Source organism: Cygnus olor (genome assembly GCF_009769625.2).
Source record: "Cygnus olor isolate bCygOlo1 chromosome W unlocalized genomic scaffold, bCygOlo1.pri.v2 SUPER_W2, whole genome shotgun sequence".
Lineage (NCBI taxonomy): Eukaryota > Metazoa > Chordata > Aves > Anseriformes > Anatidae > Cygnus > Cygnus olor.
The window spans coordinates 30,333-42,901 of record NW_024429073.1 but is presented as its reverse complement, the minus strand read 5'-3'; the positions used below and the strand labels follow the sequence as shown (position 1 = coordinate 42,901).

General features: G+C 42.7%; 1 long non-coding RNA gene across 1 annotated transcript; it reads left to right on the top strand.

The window, feature by feature from the left end:
• The first annotated feature begins 726 nt into the window (after positions 1-726).
• LOC121062927 lies at positions 727-8,114 on the top strand. The gene is made up of 3 exons (XR_005815740.1): positions 727-737; positions 4,883-4,885; positions 7,941-8,114. It is a non-coding gene; the product is annotated as an uncharacterized LOC121062927 (long non-coding RNA).
• Positions 8,115-12,569: the final 4,455 nt, after the last annotated feature.

The window sequence follows — 12,569 nt, the reverse complement described above, 5'->3', positions numbered from 1 at the left end:
GGTATGGAGGACGATGGCTGAAATACAAATATGGAGAGGCCTGGCAGATTGATTACATCACACTCCCCCAAACCCGCAACGGCAAGCGCCACGTACTTACAATGGTGGAAGCAACCACCGGATGGCTGGAAACATATCCTGTGCCCCATGCCACCGCCCGGAACACTATCCTGGGCCTTGAAAAGCAAGTCCTATGGCGACATGGCACCCCAGAAAGAATTGAGTCAGACAATGGGACTCATTTCCGAAACAACCTTATAGACACTTGGGCCAAAGAACATGGTATTGAGTGGGTGTATCACATCCCTTATCATGCACCAGCCTCCGGGAAAGTTGAACGATACAATGGACTGTTAAAGACTACACTGAAAGCAATGGGTGCTGGGACATTCAAAAATTGGGAAACACATCTGGCAAAGGCCACCTGGTTAGTCAATACTAGAGGATCTGCCAACCGAGCTGGACCTGCCCAATCAAACCTGTTACGCACTGTAGAAGGGGATAAAGTTCCTGTAGTGCACGTAAGAAACATGCTGGGTAAGACAGTCTGGGCTACTCCCGCCTCAGGAAAAGGCAAGCCCATTAGTGGGATTGCTTTTGCTCGGGGACCTGGATGCACTTGGTGGGTAATGCAAGAGAATGGGGAGGTCCGGTGTGTACCTCAAGGGGACCTAATACTGGGTGAGAATAGCCCATGAGTTGAATTATAATATGTTAATTATCATATAACACTGTATGTCATCGCTACCATGGTTGCTATATATCATAGATGAAAATGGTGATTAATTAGAAAGTATTGGAAAGAGTGTAACCTGAGCATGACATAAATGGTATGGAATAAGGGGTGGATATCTGTCCTGGTTTCAGTTAGGACAGAGTTAATTTTCCTCCTAGTAGCTGGCAGGGTGCTATGTTTTGGATTAGAATGAGAAGAGCGCTGATAACATGCTGATGTTTTAATTGTTGTAGAGCAGTGCTTACACCAGCCAAGGACTTTTCAGCCTCTCTCTGTCCTGCTAGCGAGCAGGCTAGGGATGCAGCAGAAGCTGGGAGGGGACAGACCCAGGACAGCTGACCCAAACTGGCCAAAGGGGTATTCCATACCATCTGACGTCATGCTGAACAATATATAGGGGTGGCTAGCCGGGGTGGAGGGGTGGCCGGCTGCTCGGGGATAGGCTGGGCATCGGTCAACGGGTGGTGAGCAATTGCATTGTGCATCACTTATTTCGTACACATTATTACTATTAATACTATTATTATTATTATTATTGTTGTTATTCTTTTCCCTGTCTTAATAAACTGTCTTTATCTCAACTCACAGGCTTCACTTTCCCGTTTCTCTCCCCCATCCCGGAGAGGGAGGGGGGAGGGTGAGCGAACGGCTGTGTGGTGTTTGACTGCCAGCCGGGCTAAACCACAACAGCCCATTAGCCAGAAGAGAAAGAAAAAGCCATTTGGAAAGCCTAAGGCTTTTCTTTGCACATTGTTATAACAAGATTAGGAGGTGTCTGATATTGTCCATGCCCTATGGTTTCTTTTTCTGTGCCTTCTGAATGCCCATGATGCTTTTATGGATCTCTGGGTTGGTATGTAAGAATGGCAAATTGTTCTTATCTATGAAGTTTTTCTCCTAGTCCTGTAGTTTACACACTGCACTTCCCTTGTACCTTGTGTTCAGCAATGGAGATTTTTAGGTGTTGATTTGATCAGTGCTGCATGGCCTAAGAGTCAACAGACAATACTGAAACAGATACTGACAGTTTTTGATATGGAAAGCAATAGGATATTTATCAGTTATAAATTGGGGACCATAAGACAATAAAAAACAGAAACAGTTGTAGCCACTTCAAAAATAGAAGCTGAAAGCAACAGTAACTCTGATCTCTCTCCCCCCTAAAGGAATAGGTGAGCTCCATATGAACAGTGTGTAATAATATGTATAATAATGTATATTAAGGATTAAACAAATGGTGTCAATCAAGAAGTTCCCATTTTTGAAAGGTGAAGAGCTCCATAATACCTGTGGGAGTGTTTGAGGAGATATTTTAGGGGACAAGGAAGTTTTCAGTTGAGGGTATGATACTGAAAGCACTGTAATTGCAAAATTCATGCCGTTGTGAAAGCTTCCTTCACCTTAAGGCAGTCACAGAATCACAGAACGGTTGAGGTTGGAAGGAATCTCTGGAGGTCATCTGGTTCAACCCCCCTGCTCAAGCAGGGCCACTTAGAGCTGGTTGTGCAGGACTATGGCTTTCAAATATCTCCAAGGAGGGAGACTCCACAGTCTCTCTGGGCAACCTGTCCCTTAAAGCAGACTTTGGTAAGTACATCGTTCTGACAATTGTGACTTTGGATTAAGTTATTGTTGATGCAATTTGTCCAATATGGCTGGGAGATGTGAGGAGCTCAACCTGGAAGTGATTTTGTCTCCAGAGGAAAAACATTGGAAAAGTAGCAGTTGTTCTGGAGCTCTGATGCAGAAAGGAAACCTCCTTGACTCTGAATGAATGCTGAACAACATATGTTTTCAACTCTCATGGAAGTGAAAGAAGTCATCCTAGTCATCCTAGAAGGTAGATTACCCTTGTATGTGGCTTTCTGAACCACACTGTGTGCATTTAACTGAACTTTTATGGTATTGTATGTTGTGTTTCCTTTCTTCTCCCCTTGGGGGGGATGATCTCCTTGTACAAATTGTGTTCGCTGAATCAGTTGTTCTGTACTGAGGTTCACACCTCCTCATGTCACAGCTGAAGTCTTACCACCAGCATCTTCTGAAATGCTTCCAGTCTTCATATGTTGTGCCTCTTCCAGGCAAAATTTACATAATTCCTGGGAGAACTGTTAAATTTATGATACAAAGCTACAAGTGCTACATGATATTGCAGGGGAATGAGCCCAATGTCCCAATTCTGTATCATTTATTCCCAGTTATGATGATGGGGGGGGGGGGGAGAAAACTTCATGCTGAGTTTGTTGTATTTGTCTTCTGGCTGTTTGCTTGAGGACAGAAAATTCCAGTGCTTAGGCTTAAAAAACAACCACACCAGCAAATAACTCAAAAGTCAATATCAAGTCAAAACCTGAAGTCTGTTTACGTATCTTGTTCTGGCTGCAGATAGTACTATACCATCCCTTCGTCTTTGCTTTCCTTGCCATAGGGTTAAATGTTGCCAGAAGGTTAAATATTCTCTTGGGTCAGGGGGTTTAATCTTGCTCACATCCTAGCACAGTTCAGGTACCAGGTTAAAGTTTGTGTAAGTAGCTGAGTTAGTAGTCTTAGCTAATTCTGACTATAAATGTCAGTGAACTTTTTGAGTCAGAGCTCCTTGTCTTTCCTTTCTTCAGAGGCTGAACAGGCAGTTTTTCTCCTTACATTAGTGAACCCCTCCAAGTCCATGGAAAGCTCGAGGCAGCTGTGGTCACAAAGGCTTAAGCATGTTAGCTCATGGGGCAGCTGCATGGTGAAAGGGAGAACATCAGTATGAGCTCAAAGGTCAATGAGCAATGGGAGAGAAACTTTTTAGGAGCTGGAGCATACTAGTGAGGTGATATTCTTCCCCCCACTGCAAGTTATGTCACAATTAGTTTCTGTCTCCCTGCAGTAGTGGGAGAAGGAATACCTAGGAAAATACTTGGGAAAAGCCCAGAAACAAGACCCAAGCATAATAATAACTAGCAATGCTAAGATCTGTGAAGCTGGTTCATACACTGCTCAACTCAGGGATTTCATCCTGTGCATCAGTATTTTTTTTATAATCATCCGGATTAGTTTACGTAATCACTTTCTCTCTGACTCCAATTATTCAAAACAACGTTTTTTTTTTATTCTTTTTTTTTTTAATATTATTATTATTTGGACAATATATATACATATGTACAAAACCATCTGTCTACTTTTTTTTAATTTCTTGTTATTTACAAAACGGGACAGCAAAATAACTTATAAAGAATACTGATACTGTACAGAAAGAAAACTGATTAAACTGTCAGAAAGTTGGTATTTTACAGTGTTACAGAACACTAATCTGTAAAACAGCATTTTGAAGTATGTGTCCTGTTTGTTGTATGCTGGGCGAAGCTTATCTGCAAACTGAAAATCATTCTATAATACAGGTCCATATAAAATTGTTCAGAAAAGGTGTTGTATAACTATACCTTTAAAGCTATGACTTCACTATAGTAATGGGCTTTCTTGACCAAGGAGATGATCTGTCCTAACTTCAACACTACAAAGTATTTCCAAAACATACAAGTACATATGGTATTAGAGAACCTGATTTTCTTTTCCACCATTTGAAACTCTTTCAAAACTTAACTTCAACATGCAAAGAACTAACCTATAGTTTGTTTCATGTTAGATCTGCTGTTCATTTTTACTAAAAAAAAAAAAAGCCCTAAAAAAAACAAATGAACAAAACAAATAGATACTCCAAACCTGATAATTCTCAATATATTCTATTAGTGGTTAATGAATCATATTAATCCCATCTGTCCAAAGCTGAAATAACATATACTTTAGAGCAAATTGGTTACTGTTTAGGAGATTTTTTTTTCAGAAACAGAATTTTGTCACAAGTAATAATGACATGAGTCTATATAGTCCATTGTTTCATGGGCCAAAGTACCCCCCTCATCCATTTATTCCTTCAGAATGTGAATAATGACATTTCTTTAAATGTGCATTCTACTCCAACTATTTGAGCTGGGATCCCTAAATTTGGACATTTACATCCATATATAGGTTACTCCTGGTAGCTAAGTGACCAAAACATTTACATATAGATTTAAGAGGTGCTTATCAGAGGTAGCTCCCCATTGTAGTAGACATTTCTTCTTATAAAGAGTAGTCAGGCATTGGAATGGGTTGCCCAGGGAGATGGTGGAGTCACCGTCCCTGGGGGTGTTTAAGGAAAGGTCGGACATGGTGCTTAGGGACATGGTTTAGTAGGTGATATTGGTGGTAGGGGGATGATTGGACCAGATGATCTTGGAGGTCTTTTCCAACCCTAATGATTCTATGATTCTATTCTATGATTCTATAAGATGCGAGGGTGTTTCATATTTCACAAGATCAGGCCTTAATTTTCCAAGTACTGCATTTGTCCTACAAAATGGCAACAATACAGACTGTAGGACAGATTCTAAAGTTTGTGTGATCTTCACAGAGAAGAATGAAGATGAATGTGAATGCTCCTTTGAATGTCACTGGGTTACACATGGTCCTGACCCCACTCAACAAGGCAGCATTAACAGTACTGGTAAGTAGAACAGTATATTTCTAGATCAATAGAAATACTGGTGAACTATTTTTATTAGGAAGAACATGTATCTACAACCCAATTTGGACACCAGAAATTAAAGTTTGGTTTCGAAAATAAAAGTTTCAAAAAGCTAAAACAGAGGTGTTTATGTGAACTGTTATGTGAAGGGTGTTATGAAACTGTTATGTGAAGGGATGCAAGACACGGACTCCTGATGGCTCTTTAACAGGAGACGTCTATTGCCCTGTTTCATTACTACATATACTTTCCCCGTAACCCCACGCGCTGTCCACGCGCCCGAATCTGTCATACAATTGGTTAGAGACCCTCAGACGCGCCTCGAGCCAGCCAGCAATTGGCCACTGCCCAAAGCTCATCTTTAACACTGTAGCCAATGTACTTTATCTCGACCTTGGTCAAGTTTTTGTTTCTACCGCTGTTTTCCTCATTATCTCTAACTCAGGGACGTGTGAAACAGCGCAAAGCTCCCTGCGAATTCCTTTCCCACAATTCCCCCTTTTTTATTTTCAATCAACCAAACACTTTCTATAGATTTTTCTATCAATCACCGCAGACATTGCAATAAGCAAGGTACAATAAGCAACAGGGTGAAAATCACATGCAGAATTACGATTGTAAAGTAGCGTGCCTACTAGAACCTACATCAGTCAACAAGCCACTAAGTGCTAGGGATGTTGCTTCACAGCGATTCTGCTTCTCACTCCCACAGCACAATCACACAATCATGCAAAGAGGCCTCAAATTGGGTGCTATTTATAATTCGCCGTATCAACAACGTAAATCAAGGTATCAGACAAGGTATAAACAATAACGTCATTACACCACATAAAAATAAAAATAGCATCCTTTTAACCCATGGTCCACACATCCGGATCCAAAAAAATTCCCTATATGAGCATTTCAGCCAAGTCCCGTTTCTCAGCTGAACATGTGTGGCGTTTCATTTCCCACTACGTGCTGTACAGTTTATAGGACTACATCCAGGATCGGTACAATCATATCCGGGGGACAGAGTCCAATTGCAAATGCTTTTTCCCACCGCCACCGTTCCTGTTCTGTTCAAGCAGTATATACCCCGAGCTGACGAGTGCAATTGCCATGGGCCTCCTTCCTCTTTCCAAAATTGCGTCCCATTATGAACTTCGCTCAAATTACTGACCCACCACTTGGGTTCGACCGGGCCTGCTACCCAGGGCCAACTTTCAGTTCCCCCCCGGTCCTCCACAAATCCAGCAGTTACTAAGGTTAAAGGCCTTGGCCACTTCCTCCCCCAAAGTGAAAAAGTTATTCCTCCATTCTTGCCCATGGCCCAATTGCCCCTGTAAAAACAATACCAGGAAGTATAGCATTTCTTATCCTTTTGCGCCGTCCAATCTTGAGTGTGGGAAACGCCTTCAATCATGGGGTTGGGCCCGCTTTCAGAGCTTGTGTTACCATTCAGCCTTTCGGGGTGATCCAGCTCCTGGAAAACTAATCACAATTTTATTATGGGTTTAAAAAGGTTCTTACGTTATTTTTCTCAGGACAACCTGATCTTAGCGCGGGAGAAGTCCGATCGAGGCCCTCTCACTCGGCGGTCAATACCCATAGGGGTTGCCTCCCTCGGTAGACCATACACACCGCAGTGGAGGGTCCTACCCCGGTCTTGCCTTCTCCCTTTCCTCCCTTCAGCCTTGTCCTCTTTATCCAGTGCCCTTAATTCATGCAGAACCTCATTGCCAGAATAATAGTTCCTCTTTAGTCTCAGTTTCAGTTCCCCAGGAGTGGACTCAACCCTCCAGGCTTCGGTAGTTATTGGTCCTTTTATTCTGGATGCGTGGGTCCAACCCCTTTCTGCTGTTCTCACAGCTGTTTCAGTAGTAAGTAAAACAAGGTACGGTCCCTCCCATCGGGGGTTCAATGATTCTTCTCTCCAGGTTTTTATTAAGACCTTGTCTCCTTGTTGTATCTTATGAATAGCAAATCCTAAAGGTGGTGTTTGAGTCATCATCCCAATTTCTCTTAGCTCCTGTAATCTCCTTCCAATGGTAATAATATATTTCTGGATACTATGACCCTCAACTACATTGTTCCCTAGGGGCATCCCTTGAGAATAAGGCATACCATATAACATTTCATATGATGATAATCCAGTCTCACTGTGTGGTTTAGTTCTTATGTTTAAAAGTGCCAATGGTAAGCATTTCGTCCAGGGCAGCTGTGTCTCAATCATTAACTTAGCCAATTGTTGTTTTATTGTTTGATTCATCCTTTCTACTTTCCCTGAGCTTTGTGGGTGCCACGGAGTGTGGTATTCCCACTGAATACCTAATGACTGACATAACAATTTTATTATTTTAGAAGTAAAGTGTGTGCCCTGATCAGAATCAAAGTACTGGATTATCCCATATCTAGGTATTAAATGTTCTAATAAAATTTTTACCACCGTCTGTGCTGTAGCTCATGCTACGGGATAAGCTTCAACCCACTGTGTTAAATGATCTACTATTGCCAATAGATATTTTATCCTCCCCACCTTGGGCAATTCAGTGAAATCAACTTGTACTTTCTCGAAAGGTCTATAAGCTGTTTTTCTCAGTTGGTAATTCCAATCAATTTTCCCAATTTAAATTTCAAACATTGCAAAAAAAACCACCTTTTCCTGTTGGCCAGTTGCTCCTATTACATTTACAGACTAATTAACAGAGAGAAAGAAGCTCCCGTAACCACCAAAAAATTCAAGCCTCTCTCTTCGTTTCCTAGCTTTATTTCAACTAGTGGACCTGCTAGGGTAGATGCCCCAGGTCCCCGTCATTCCTGACTCTTGTAAGTTTGTCCTGCAGCCTAAGACAATTTTTTTTTCTGATATCAGGGGCTGATTGCCCTAGAAAGAGGCTAGCCATTTGCCTCTGTTTGTTTTCTCAAGCCAGGTCCAAATTTTTTGTCTGTTTGTTTTAGTGGTTTTTTTTTTTTTTTTGCACTTCAAAGTTGGTCCAAAAATTCAAAAATTCCATAGGAGTTTCTTTTGGACCTTGTTGGAACAGATTCTCAATTCCCGATTGCCAATTTAACCAGATTTTGGTATTTACATAATTTCCGGGGTGATTAGGGTCTCAGTGGGGGGGTCGGTCGGGGAATGCAATCGTTGACAGTTCCCTGAGCGGTCCCATTGGCAATCTGAACTCACACATGAACTCAGGTTGTTTTAAGAGTTAGCTGCTTTTCTGTTTCCATGACAACTCTCTGGGACCCATTATGGTCCTTGTGCCCCAGAGGGCTCACACCCGTGATTTTAAGATCTCAGCCTCGGGTTGAGGCGGAACTATTAGCATTCCTACATCCTCTTTCCCTGCTCATTCAACTTCAAACAGCTCTGTTAAATACTACATGCCACACAACCTTTAACACCTTCTACAACCCTTTTAACACTTCCTTTATCTTTCTCCAGCCTGTACTTTTCTAATGCCAACACCAAAGGCTCAGTCAGGGGCCAACTTAATTCCATACCTTTTCCCTCCAAGATGCTAAAACAAAGTATCAGTATACAACATTTCATCCTATTTTCCTTCTCTCCTCAAAAACAACATTAATCGCAAGACACTCTTATTAGTTGATTGATCCATAAAGTGGCCATTTAGTTTATATAGTGGCCACCACTGATTGCAATACTTAGTGGAAGTCCTCTTGCTTTCTGTGCCCCCCATTTCTAACAATATCCTTCCAATGTGCCAATATGCACCCAAGGAGGCTTTCTTTAAAACGTCTTTGTTTTGGATTTTACCCATTTCCTTGTTTTCCCATTCCCTTTTATTTATTTATATTAGTTACTGTCCCTTGTTTCAATTTCCACACAAACCTTTTTATTGCAGGTTTTTGCTATATTTTCCTAATCTTCTTCCCAAACGTCCCAATTCTTTGGGATTAAACTCTTCTTTCCACATACAAACTTCACTATTTCAGATTATTAATGAGCCCCGTTCCAATCATAAATCCACAGGGCTTCGGGAAAACACCTGAAGCACTCAGCCTTCCGTCTTCTAGACAAACAATAACACTTTTTCCAAAAAATTTACATTTCAACAAGACCGAATTTCAAGCCGAATGCTAATTTTTCTCATGCACTTTGTTAGTAAGCCCACACAAAACAAGGAATCACTCCTGTGTATCCGTCAAGATGGGGGTTTAAAAGGTATTGAGGCCTAAATAAATTCGTTCTCCCCCTTCTTACCAAATTCCCATGGCTCAGACCCGAACCACCAAAGAAGTGACTCTCCATTCTATCACTTTATTAACGATGCATTTCCTTCGCTTGGTCTGAAAAGCCAATAAATCATCTGGGGCTCTTCTCTTCCTGCCTCTTCTTTTCGATGGTGTACCATTCAATTTTTTAAGGCTGTCAACATCCACTTTATTGGATGGAGAGAAAGTATTTTCTCGAATGGTTTGTTTGGGGGCTTGTGTAAATGGTACAGCTAATCGTTTATCAGATCCTTTAGAAGGAACATGAAAGGTTTTCACCGAAGCTGGTGTCTTTTCACAGTCAGATCTTATCAAAGGGCCGGATACATCCATAACAGTAGTACTCTGCTTAGATTTACAAAACACTGAATTCTTCATTCTTGAGTAAGGCAAAATAGGAAGTTTTCCTTTTGGTGTTGATGGAGTCATCTGGATCGGACTGCCAAAAACTGCTGGTGAAAGGACAGTAACAGAATTTGCAGAATTTGTGGGTTTTTCTTGTAGTTTCTCAGACATAATGAATGACTCCCTTGTGGTTTCAAGTGCCGTCTTCACAGAGTGCAGACTAAGTTTCATGGGATTACTTGAACTCGCTGGCTTGCTCAAAGAGTCTTTAACTATAGATGGTCCAGAAACGTTATTGGCAGCAGTCTAGGGAAGTGATTGTCCCCCTGTACTCGGCTCTGGTGAGGCCGCACCTCGAGTACTGTGTTCAGTTTTGGGCCCCTCGCTACAGGAAGGACATGGACGTGCTCGAGCGAGTCCAGAGAAGGGCGACCAAGCTGGTGAGGGGTCTGGAGAACAAGTCTTACGAGGAGCGGCTGAGGGAGCTGGGCTTGTTCAGCCTGGAGAAGAGGAGGCTCAGGGGCGACCTTATCGCTCTCTACAGTTACCTTAAAGGAGGCTGTAGTGAGGTGGGGATTGGTCTGTTCTCCCACGTGCCTGGTGACAGGACGAGGGGGAATGGGCTAAAGTTGCGACAGGGGAGTTTTAGGTTGGATGTTAGGAAGTACTTCTTTACCGAAAGGGTTATTAAGCATTGGAACGGGCTGCCCAGGGAGGTGGTGGAGTCACCATCCCTGGAGGTCTTTAAAAGACGTTTAGATGTAGAGCTTAGCGATATGGTTTAGTGGAGTGCTTAGTGTTAGGTCGGAGGTTGGACTCGATGATCTTGAGGTCTCTTCCAACCTAGAAATCTGTGTCTGTGTCTGTGTCTTTGATAATCAGTCAGACCCCCCTCCCCCGATACTTGGGAAACTGACCAAACATCAACGCGACCATACCAAAACTTCTAAACTGTTACTTAGATAATGCTCCCACCTTCCTCCTTGTCACACTCAAAACATTTAAGAACAAAATAGGATTACAGGATGCACCACCGGGGGTGGATTGTTAGGATATAGAGGTGGTAGGTTATCCAATGACTCCCATTCATCATCTTTTTCTTTTCCCGTTTTTTTTTTTTCTTCTTCTTCTTCTTCTTCTTCTTCTTCTTCTTCTTCTTCTTCAAACTTCTCGTCTGCTTTTAGTGTAAATATTGAGGCTGGAAAAGGACATGAAATCCTGATCCATAATCCTTCATAATCACTTTCCTCCTGGCTAAAAAGGTTCCTTTGAATTAACGTATATTTAAGGCCTGGCAAACCCAGTCTTCAAAAGATCCGAAAACGGGCCAAAAGACGTGGTCTTAAAGGCTCCTTCGGCCATTCTATCATACAATACTGGACCATTTTTAATTTACTTTTTTCCTTTTCTGGGGCCCCTATCGTTCCAATTTCTAATCATTATCCCTAATGGACTTTCTGGTGGTATGTCTGGTAATTTGCTCCCTTTTCTCTGGTCCCGGGTCTTCGATTTTGTCTGACCCATCTAGGAATTTTACTGTGGCAATTCCTACAGCCCTTGGTTGCCTTAGTGAGAGTGTCTTGCAGGCGGTTTAGGACCTATCACCCACCCACGAATCCTATAGGAATCGCTTCGGTCCTTCACCGGCCAAGTCCCTCGCGGGAGATTGGAACCACGGTTAGAAGACCTCCACAATTGCTTTGGAACTAAGTTCCGTCTCAGTCACACTCCCACACACACACAGGCAACCGAATCCCACCCAACCGAACGGTATACGCCTTAAATACTTACGACTCCGTCGTCTTCGTTCTGATCTTCGCGCGCAGAATTACGGGCAAAATATAGTGCTGCAGCCGGCAAAGGGAGCTCATAAAAAAAATCTAAATCTTTGCTTGCCCTTATTCAGGTTCAAGATGGCATTAGTCCCGACCCGACTCGAACAGGAGCTACCAAATGGTGGGGGCGCCCCTCCTAGATCAAGTCAGAATTCAGGAACCAAGACCATCCCGGACAAGCCACCAATTGTTATAAATGACTGAGTCCCAAATAGGACGGCAATCAAAGTTTACAATTTGTTAAACGAATAGAGGCAAGCAAACAGCGCTGGGTGCACCGGGAGTCTCTGCTCCACCAGGACGCACACCCGTTACGTAAGGCGGCTGGTTTTTATGCTCCTAGGCTAATACATATTCATTACTACTTCTAGAAGAGGCAGGGTTATTATAATTGGTTTCCGGAATCCGAAACCCTCCTGGGGCGCCTTCGTATCAGTCTCTGGTGGTCTTTCGGGGGTCGCTCGTGATGAAGGCTCATGGTCTTCCTCCCAGGCTTTGCCCTTCAATCGTCCTTCAGCTCCCCCTTCCTCCTTATTTGGTAGCCTCTGGGCCGGATTTCAGAAACTCGCGCAACATCTCGTGCAGTAGTCAGCAGTTTTCTCTAAAAACCCCCTTTGTTCTCTTATCACCTAGACTCGGGCCTCAATGTTAACCCTTCAAATCCCTTAGTGACACGAATTGCTGGACCATTCCTTACAGTTTGGATTTGTCCATTATAATCGGCATCAATTATCCCCGGCAAAACAAACAATCCGGTCAAAGTTGTACTTGATCGTCCTAGCAGCAATACACTACAGTCATTCCCAATTGGTCCTTTGACGTTCAATGGAATTTTATGAACGTGAGTACACCACAACATGGCGTCTGTTACTGTGGAGGCATC